This window comes from Natator depressus, chromosome 1 (assembly GCF_965152275.1).
Source record: "Natator depressus isolate rNatDep1 chromosome 1, rNatDep2.hap1, whole genome shotgun sequence".
In the NCBI taxonomy this organism is placed as follows: domain Eukaryota; kingdom Metazoa; phylum Chordata; order Testudines; family Cheloniidae; genus Natator; species Natator depressus.
Genome location: NC_134234.1, coordinates 331,897,242 through 331,907,326, shown reverse-complemented (window position 1 = coordinate 331,907,326; position 10,085 = coordinate 331,897,242). Strand labels below are relative to the sequence as shown.

The 10,085-nt window shown below is 44.4% G+C and overlaps 1 protein-coding gene across 1 annotated transcript in view; it reads right to left on the bottom strand.

Moving 5' to 3' along the window:
* FAM107B (family with sequence similarity 107 member B) overlaps nucleotides 1–9,879 on the bottom strand; it is a 153,447-nt gene extending 143,568 nt beyond the window's left edge. The window contains exon 1 of the mRNA XM_074942592.1: nucleotides 9,861–9,879. The gene's annotated coding sequence lies outside the window, so the exon portion shown is untranslated. The remainder of the gene's footprint in view (nucleotides 1–9,860) is intronic.
* Nucleotides 9,880–10,085: the final 206 nt, after the last annotated feature.

The following is a 10,085-nucleotide window of genomic DNA, read 5'->3' as shown; positions in this document are numbered from 1 at the left end:
AGCCCACAACATTTTGGCACCTGAGGCGGGGAGCTCAAATGACGCCCCCATGCTTCCTCACTTGGGCCAAAACTTTGAAAGGTCTCAATTCTGCCTTCTTCCTGTTCTACTCCTCTCATGGTACTGCTCTGATACCTACCCCAGTAAAGGAGAACAAACAACTTAAAATGCCTTGTTCAAAAATTTTAAGTAACACTTAACTTTCAGACGCCTGAACAGCAAATGTAACTTTTCTTGTCTGCATAGTAAACACTGGCATCTGTATCTGTTTGAATAATCAATGTGGTGCTTTCCGTGCCTTCTTGGTTGCAAAGATTTGAACTGCTTCCTGAAGGTCCACAGTCTGGGCCACTTCATGCTCTATTGAGATGGTTGCAAGGCCGACCATCCTCTCCTGTGTCATTGTGGAGCGTAGATGTGTTTTTATTAACTTCAGCTTGGAGAAGCTGCATTCTCCACTGGCAACTGTTACAGGAAGTGTTAGAAGTATGCGCAGAGCAACAAAAGCATTTGGAAAGAGGGTGGTCATCTTATTTTTGCACATATATTCCAGAACAGCCTTTGGAGTTGATCCTGCTGAAATGTATTTTGAAAGGGCTTTCAGTTCATCACCTAAATCACTTGCATCAATATTGCGCATGTCATCATGTGTCAACACTGTCTCTAGTGCCCTGCATTGCTGCTGTAGGTCTTCTTCAGGTATAGTGAGGAGTTTTGAAATATCATACAACACCCCAAATATGCTGCTGTGTTCCTTGAGCTGCATGAAACGTTCTTCAACTGACTATATTGCACGATCTAGCACCTGGTTAAAGAATTCAACTTTGAATTGTTGTTTGGGATCTCTTACGGGATTATCCTGTACCTTGTAATCAAAATGTCTTCTTCTTCGGTGACTCTTGTATTCGTGAATGTGTGGGAAAATATCTTCAGTGTGAAATTCCTCTGCCAACTTCTGTGCACTCTTCAGAACGTTTTGAAATCCCTCATCTGACCTGTAAGACTGTAGGTGTGACTTTGCTTTGTCCAGTTGTTCCATTGCTCCAGATATATCAAGGTCAACACGTTGCAGTCTCTTGCTTACAACATTTATTTCAAACAGTATGTCATGCCACAACACTAAGCCACACAGAAATTTGAAGTTATGTATGTTTCCGGTGATTCCATTTCCCTCTGCCACTGTTCTCCCACGAACAGTTCCTGTCATAGCATTATCCTCCATAATGGCAACTATGGCATCATCTATCTTCCCAATCTGGTGTTTGATAGGCTTTATCAACTCCACTTGACTTTCCCATCATGTGGCACTCAGTGGTTTCAGTGTCAGAGAGGATTTTCCCAGATGTTGCTTCAAAATTTGCCATCAGTGAGTTGATGCAGAGAAAAATACATAGATGCTTTGAATTAAATTAAAAAATTCAGCAGCCTCACTGGAAGCTGATGCTGCATCACTGACCACCAAGTTCAATGAATTAGAACTGCATGGGACAAAAAAAGCCTGAGGGTTTAACTCTCGGATCCGTGTCTGCACGCCTCTTTTCTTTCCTCTCATGTTGGCACCATTATCGTAACCCTGACCTCTCATGTCAGCTATCACAATTCCCATATCTTCCAGCTTTTTAAGAAGCACATTTGTCATACCAGCTCCTGTAGTATCATCAATGTCAATAAATTCTAGAAAATGGTCTCTGACAGTCACCATTGCAGGGACATTTTCAAGAGGTTCTGATGTTGTTACAAAACGCACCATTAAAGTCATTTGTTCCGCATGGCTGATGTCAGGTGTGCAGTCCGGAATAACAGAGTAATATCTTGCTGACTTCAGATCTGCCACAATCTTCTGTTTGACTCTTGTTGCCGGTAACTGTATGATCTCATTTTGAATTGTTTTTCCAAAGTAGTGATGTATGTACATTTCTTGGGTGGTGACTCTTCTTAAATGCTCCTGGAGTACAGCATCAAACTCAGCCATCAGCTCCACAATTTTAAGGAAGTTTCCATTGTTTGGCACATACAGCTGATCTGAAGTGCCACGCAGTGCTAGGTTTTGGGTAGCAAGCATTCTCACAATGGCAATGAGCCTTCTCAGAACATTTTGCCAGTAAAGAGACTCTGATGCAATCTTCTCTTGATGCTGATCATCTATGGTGGCCTTTAACCTTAGTCTCATCTCAAGCTCTTTTCACCTATGGAATGCTCTCTGGTGATTTGCTGCCTTCTCATGGCATGCCAGATTTCTAGCCAGATTTTTCCAGTCCTTTGTTCCCATAGAACCCAATGTGGCGGGAATATTAGACTGGAAGAGTTTTCAACAAAAACAGTATGCAGCATTCTGGGTTTTTGAGTACATAAGCCATGGCCTCTCCACTTTGTCACCATTGGGGATTTCACGCCAGTAATGTGTTGGATAGAAACTTCTATTTTCATTGTCTTTGGGAAACATGAAGTTTTTCACTTGCTGTGGCCCATGCAGTACAAGGAAGTCCCTCAGGCTACTGCTCAAGTGGGTCCAAGTCCTGGATCATCTAGACTTAAGGAACTAAACTCAGCAGCAGCTGTTTCTTGCGCCTCCACCGCACTCTTCTCTGATCTACACTTTTCTTCAGGAATGTGCATGATTACATCCATTTGAGATGGAGATATGGATGCTGCAGTAGCTGCAGGTCACCTGCACTCTGACTAAACTGGAAGATCAGGCATCTCCTCACCACTCACATCCTCAGTGGGGCCGGAAGGCTCACCATGAACATTTGTGTCTATGTATCTCAGGAGAGCTCCTTCCTGCTTAGATAGAAAAGCTTCCTTTGATTTCTTTCTTTTTCTGAATGCTTCCCCAGAGCGGCGTTTTCTTCTTTCACTCATGACTGCTGTTCTGTGCCAGCTATAGTGGCTCTCAACACTCAGTTGAAGGAGACAAATAAGCAGGCTGGTAGCAGGGCCTGAGTGAGGGAAGATATCAGCGTCTTAAGGGCCTAACTGGCTCCTACTACTTCAGTTGACTGCCTGTTCTCCCCAAGTGGGTTCAGGGAAGCAGCAGGAAACAGGAAGCTCCCTGAGAAGTCCAGGCTCCTGGGGGTGCTAGAGAGGTACATAAGAGGCTTCTCCTCCTCTCTCTCCCTGCTGCTCCTGCTGCTTTTTATTATTCCCTCTCCCCTTTTCTCCTGCCTGCCTGTTATGTCTCTTGTGCCCTCCCTCCTCCAGCACAGCACTCCACCATCTCTGTGCATCTAGAGCAGAGAGAATACACACGCACCAGCAGCAGACACAATTTTCTACACTCTGGGTCCTAGTGGGGTGCCCCCCGACCCCAAAATCTGGCACCCAAGGCAGCCGCCTTCGTTCGCCTCATGGTAAGGCCAGCCCTGAGGATGGGTGAGGTAATTACAGGGGAAACCTGTAAAAATACTAACTACTCAATTACAGGTATGTGGTTGGTTCAGTATTGTTTGGAGAAAAACTCTGCAAAGCAATACTTTGGGCTTGCATTTTACATGTTCATGCATTTTAAGGCATCTTTACGATGCCATAGTGGTGACAAGTGTAACTGAGAATAAAGCCCTGAATTTGTGTCGTAAGCACAGTGTAGGGAGAGACACACAATGGAGAAGGGGAGTGAGGTAGGGAGAGGAGGTATTGAGACTGAGAAAAGAAAGAAGCGAGGGGATAGAGATAACTGAGGACAGAGACAGGAAGTGCTCAGAGGACAGAGACACATTGGGGAGATACATGTGCTCTTGGAAATGACTACAGCTGTGCAAAACTGAACAGTTCTGGCGTGTGGGAACATTTTCTCGAGTTTCTGTTTGCCTGAGTTCCCATCCTCTGGATTTGATCCACAGTTCTGAGTGGTGAATGAACCTCAGCTGGTGTAACTTGGCTTAGCGCCATTGACTTCAATAGAACGATGTCGACATACACCAGCTGAGGATCTGGCCCAATGTGAAATGTCGTGATGGTAGCCACTGTAGCTGCAAATCAAATGTAGTGTTGCAGCTAGCCCATGTACCTCAAATTGCACACTCCTCCCAATCCCCCTCCAATGGCTTCATGCCTATCTACCATTGTTTACCTTCACTAAAGTCCCAAACCAGTTATTTGGCTTCCATCCGAAAGCTGAGAATGTGGGTGTAACACTTGCCTAATGACAACATGATTGGTTGTGATTTTAATTAGAACTAGTTGAAAAAAAAATTTCCCCCAAGGAAAATTAGAGGGTGGGGAGTTGGTGAAAATTCAAAAAACAAAATATTTCAGCCTGAAAAGAAAATCGTTCTATTTGGAAATTGCCAAAGAACTGGAAAATCCATTATTCAACCCACTTCATTTGAAACCTTTCTGGGAGCCAACAGCCTGATTCAGTGTAACTTTTTTTCCATTCAGTTCACTGGGAATTACAGAAGCCCAGAGTTGTGATGTGCCATGTGGCTCAGATAGAAGAAGCTTTTCCTCTTGGTATTTTTCATGGCTACTTCATATGTTATTCATCTTCTGGGATTGTGATGCCAATGGGAATTAGGTGCAAAGTGGGATAGGAGAATAGCAAAGTCAAGAGCCACTGGGTGAGTCTGAGAGGAGAAGTTTATCTTTAATTATTTTTTTTCTGAGAAAGCAGAGAAGCCAAGGATTTCAACCACTACTTTTCCCTCCATTTGCTTGTACGTATATGAAGACAAGTTACACCACATGAGCAAGGCAGCTAAGAAGAGACGCTGTATGTTAGTATAGTCTCTTGCCAGTCAGTGTTGCAATATGTCTCTTTAGCCTCAAAAAGACAGATCTGGTCCTGTGCGTCTTCAGAAGCAGCTGGTGGTGCTCAAACTCTCAGGAGAAATTGAATGTTTAACACCTCTCAGGTTCTAGCCTCAAGCTATTAATTTATTAGCGACAGTCTTGAGGTTGAAACTTCTTAGACACTGATTATATCTCCATGTGGAGATGTACGGTTTTCACTTGTTCTGTTACATTCCATTGTCTTTGAAGAAGGTGGTTCTCTTTACATCACATATCTGCATCTGGCGCATCTGTCTCTAGACCACTGTTTCTTGTTGAAAGTGGAAAATACACAATAGATATAGCTAACTGATCCTGCTCAAAATCAGATGCAGTGAATCTTTCAGAGCTTGTCAGTGACAGCATGGCAACCAATCCTTCCCAAATGTAAAGATGAGCGTACGTGTTAGCCCTTGAAGTCCCACACTCCTCCCACTGGCGATGTGGTTTTGTGCTTGCATCTGTCATAATGTGCAAGACTTAATCAGATAAAATGGTTACGGAAATTAAAGAGGCCCAGAATCATGAATACTCCTCCTCTTAGAAGTGGACTGACATGGGGCTATGTGCTTAATGATGTGCCAGACAAATGAAATAATGTCTTGACGGAAAGCACAATGAGATACAATTAGGTTATTTACAGTGCATTGGGCAAACATAACTCCATCCATATTTTAACACTTCTGGGATAAAAGAGAAGGTCTTCTTATGTGCCTTATGGGACAGACAGGAGCTATGCAGACTTACATGAGCCAAGTTTCTAGCCCATAATCTTTAGAAATGCATGTATTTGGTCCCAATGACAAATATGATTCAAAGGTAAAAGACATGATAGCATTGTCCTGTTTTTGTTATCTGGGAAATAGTCATTTCAAATGATCTTTAGGGGCACTCCTCATATTAACAAAATCTTTATTATACCACCTAATGTGTCATTTCTGTTTGATGTGTTATTTATTGCATATAGTTCGGAATAATCAAGTGTCTGGCAATGGTTTATGGAGCCTTTCTCTCTTCAGATCGCCACCTTAAAAGTCAGCCCAGGTCAGTAGCACCTTCCCATGAGATTTGCTTAGCAGTCTATCTGAAATGTACTGGTGATCTCAGTCCATTTCTGAACGTCTGCATCACAGCTGCAACTCATTTAAAGTCTGAGCAGAGACACTAAGCAGGAGAAACTCAAGTACAAATTCTGCTGTCATGCCTAGAAGTGGTCCCTCCAAGACTGAATGGAGGCACAGTGCTGCTGACTCCTGTAACTGTGGACAAAGTGTAACCCACACACCTCCTGGGTGTGGTGTTCTGTCCCATCTAGTGGCACCGACACCACTTAGAGAGAGATTAATGAGTTTGCTCTACAGCCTTAGCTAACAGCCAGGTGGCTTTTAGCTCATCCAGTAGGGGCTCATGAATTTAGTTCCAGAGATCCTAGGTTCGATCCTGCCCTTTGACAACTGGTGTCTGTCAGTGTTACAAATGCACCTGATCCAAAGCCCACTGGAGTCAATGGGAGACTTTCCAGTGAACCGCAGATCAGGCCCAAACAGAGGACTTCATTCTCCAGGGTTGTCAGCAGCTTATCCAAGCCCTTTGAAAATTGAAATGTTAGATAAGTTGTGAAGGACACAAGCAGAATGACCCCTCACTTATACATCAGAGTGTTTTTTATTGTGTCGCCTTAGTGCATAGATCTTTAAGGGGCAGAGATACCAAATTCTCCTCCCATCTACGCTGGTGCAAACCCACCAAAGTCTATGGGATTACACCTGTGTAAATAAGGGGTCACTGCCCAAAAGCTGCAAACATGGGTACCTGAAGATACACTCCTAAATTTACATCTTTAAGCACCTAAATAAATGTGGCTGTTTTTCAGAAATGCAAAGCATGCATAAAAGTCTTTACTCAGAAAAATCAAGCAAACTTTTATGTTAGCACCTAAATATGGATTTAAGTGTTTCACTTTGGGGAACCTAGATTTGAAAGTGTTGGCTTCTGGTTTTAGGAAACCTTTCAACCTGCTGTAATTCTATTGCTTGTGAATGGTGATGTTTATACAGCACACCCCAACATTAGGGTAAATTTTGCTCCTAGTAGAGGTCATACATTCTGGCTGTCATCTATTCAAACAGAGACTGCAGAATTAATAGGGCAGAACACTCAGAGGACCTCAGCTGAAGTGTTCTCTCTGGGAGAGGCGAGGGGGGGTTGGGGGTTGGGAAGGTATTGTAAAAAGTCTCCATTTTCATCCAGTAAATCTGTATGTGCATTCTATTAAAGGAGCTTTCTAGCTCCCAGAGGTAATGTGCGGAGAGATGTGGCAGTTGTTAATGTACGTGCATGTGTTTGTAACTACCGGAATAATGTCCCTCAAACAGAACTCCTTTGGCTGATTCAGTACCAGAATTTTACACTGGGGACCAGATCCAACTGCAGCGTCAGCTGGTACCCATTTCTGGGCTCCACAGGGTGGAGGAAGACAATGAACACGCAAAGCCCAGAGAGAAAACTGAAGCTGGTGTCGGAATGATGCGTGCAAGGTGCCTCCCAAGAGTAAGGAGCGAACTGTGCAGGCAGGCAAACAACTCAGGGGTGACTGAGACAGGAGAGGAGAGTGGAGGTAGCAGAGTCTGAGGCTGGGGGTGGGGGGGGTGGGAAGAGCTACATTGTACCAGGTTTTCTTTCCAACTGTTGGAAGTTATGAAACTAATAGGAGGAGGTTGGCTCCGTGAAGGATGGTCTGGGTCTTGCAAAACCACAGCTGCACACTTTGATTGTGCAAAACAATCATAGCTAGATTTGAGAAAGGGCAGAGGATCTGCTGCCACCTGGAGCCTCCTGCCTCCCCACCTCTATGATGTAAAGGTTCTTGTTCTGCACCTATCATTGTGGTATCTGAGTAGTAGCCAAGAAAACTTGCAGCTGATTCATAGTCTTAGAGGGGCAGAGACAGAGCATCCTTCACACACGCTCTTCCCCAGCTCCCTGCAATGGTAACCAGTGCATAGTTTAGTACATGAGGCATGCACTGGATCAGTGGATTTGGGCCTGTATGTGCACACATCAGCTTAATCATGTATAGACTTGGCAACCCCCCTTTGAGCCGAATCCACCCCCTGTGGCTACACAAATGATAAGCACATGCAAGGGGGAAAAGAGTATTTAAAGAATTATAGCAAACAATAGGTTTGGGGGAATTTTAGCTTTGACTCATTCTCCTTGATTGAAGTTCCCCAGCAGGAAGTGGCTGGATAGCCAATCAGCATGCAGCATGTCCCTTTGATTATTCACCAGGGGAAAGTGATACTAGCTGATGATTTGTTAATGAATTATATTAATGCAAAATGGTGGGGGAAGCCTGTATAAGGGCTGGTCGGGATGCTCTTATCTGGCAACCAGTTTCCCTTTTTTAATTACACTGCTGACAATTTCTCTCCAAAGAAGAAAAGAGCCCTTGACTTGCATGTATTTCACAGTACTTTAGCAGGTGTCACTACTACAGAATCCAGATAAACAACTCCCCTAGATTGACTCCCCAGTTGAACTTCCTTCCAAGAAAGCAATTTATCTGTACAGGGCTTCTTTCCTCCTTTTGGTGGCAACAGGGGAGTTAATGTTGCTGCAGACAGACTGTATCAGGGATAGCCTTTTATCAAGAAAGTTGAACGGTCAGGGTGAAGTTTACTGCTTGATGAGTTGTAGGAATCCTGACTATCCTGTGCATCGCTCACAACCAATTTTTTTGTACTTAATTCATTGGAGAAGTTTGATGTATTGCTCCATAAATCAGGATCCTGCTAGTAGGTGAGGTGTTACTGACTTCCAGAACTTACATAGAAAACCCAGGGAGATTTTCTGCCCAATGGTTCCCCAGGTCTCCTTCTCCCAGTCCCACCTCAGTGTATTCCCCCCGCCACCCTTTCTGCAGTTGGAACAGCTACCTTTTCCTCTTTCAAACCTCCCTTCTTCTCCACAGCGTTTTCAGTTCTATAATACTTTGGCATGGCAAGCACCAAAAAAGATAGACCCCACCAGTGCAATCCAGCCAGATCAGGGCTTTGTTCTGTTTGGGGGGGGTCTCCTCTCATTCTCATGCCAGGTCCTTTGTTGTTGTGTTTTACCAGCCTGCATTTGCATCACACAGTCATTCTCCCTATCCCATCAGCAAGTTCCTTCACCTGTAGCTCCTGGCTAAGAGTCACGAAGGGGAGCATGCCTCCCATGCCACTTCCACAGCCTGCCTCTTAACCCCTTCCCCCCGTAGCTACATAGGATCCCATTCTGCAGGTTGAGAAGGGTGAGCAGGAAGGAAGCCACGAGCTAGGCATGCACTACAGGACTCTCCCGCTTAAATTCCATGGAGCGGCTTACTGCTCAGCAGTGTGGGATCCCATGAAGGGAATTCTGGGCAGAACCAGTGGTCGGGGAGCCCTTGGCAACTCATAACTGTGTTCATACACATTCATTGGTTTATTGTGTGTCTTCGCAGTTCGTATTTCACAGTCACATATCTAGGAAAACCGAAACAGGTCTCCACTTTGTTCTGCAAGTATCTGCACGTCCAGTGGAATCCGAGACATCCTCCATCTTAGGCAATTGCCACTACGTTTATGCATATTGCCAATGGAACACTAGGAGGCAGTATGCTTTATTGGTTAACATATTCTAGGAAGCTTGCACAAATGCAGTTGTAAACCCTTTATAACTCAGCCCAATCAAACTGAATTTTCACCAGACCAAGGAAAGGCACATTCATGAGCTAAAGACTATGGCCCTGGGCAAATTTCCAGTTTCTGTCATCACCTTCCTCTGGGGTGCTACAGCTGTTCAAAGACAGGTCACAATCTTTTTTTCTTAGCAGAAAAACGGCATTAAATTCACTCCCTCTGCGCTTGATAATGACGCCACCATTTTCATTTACCCTTCTTGGGAAAGTTTCCCCCCCAGCCCAGCGCAAGTAGATAAAATCTAAGCTGAAAAAGATGAAGCACGGAGAAAGTTATGTGCTACCAAAAATGACCTTTGAGAATGGAAACATGCTGGCAGCCTGAACAATGGGTACCCACACACATGCTGTCTCTACTATCTTTTACCTGCTTATCAGGGTAACAGTGTCCATCCGCTCTGACGAGCTTTGTCAGTCAGGAACCACAGCTGCTTTTTCTCTTGGCCCAGCCAATCTGGAGAGGAACTCACACCCAGCCACTCTTCAGGAGTTCTGCTCCCAGAGACTCATAAATCCTACCAAGCATCTTTAGACTGTCCTTTATCAAAAATGCCCTGGGAGTAGCAGCCGGCTCGAAAATATCTATACTCCA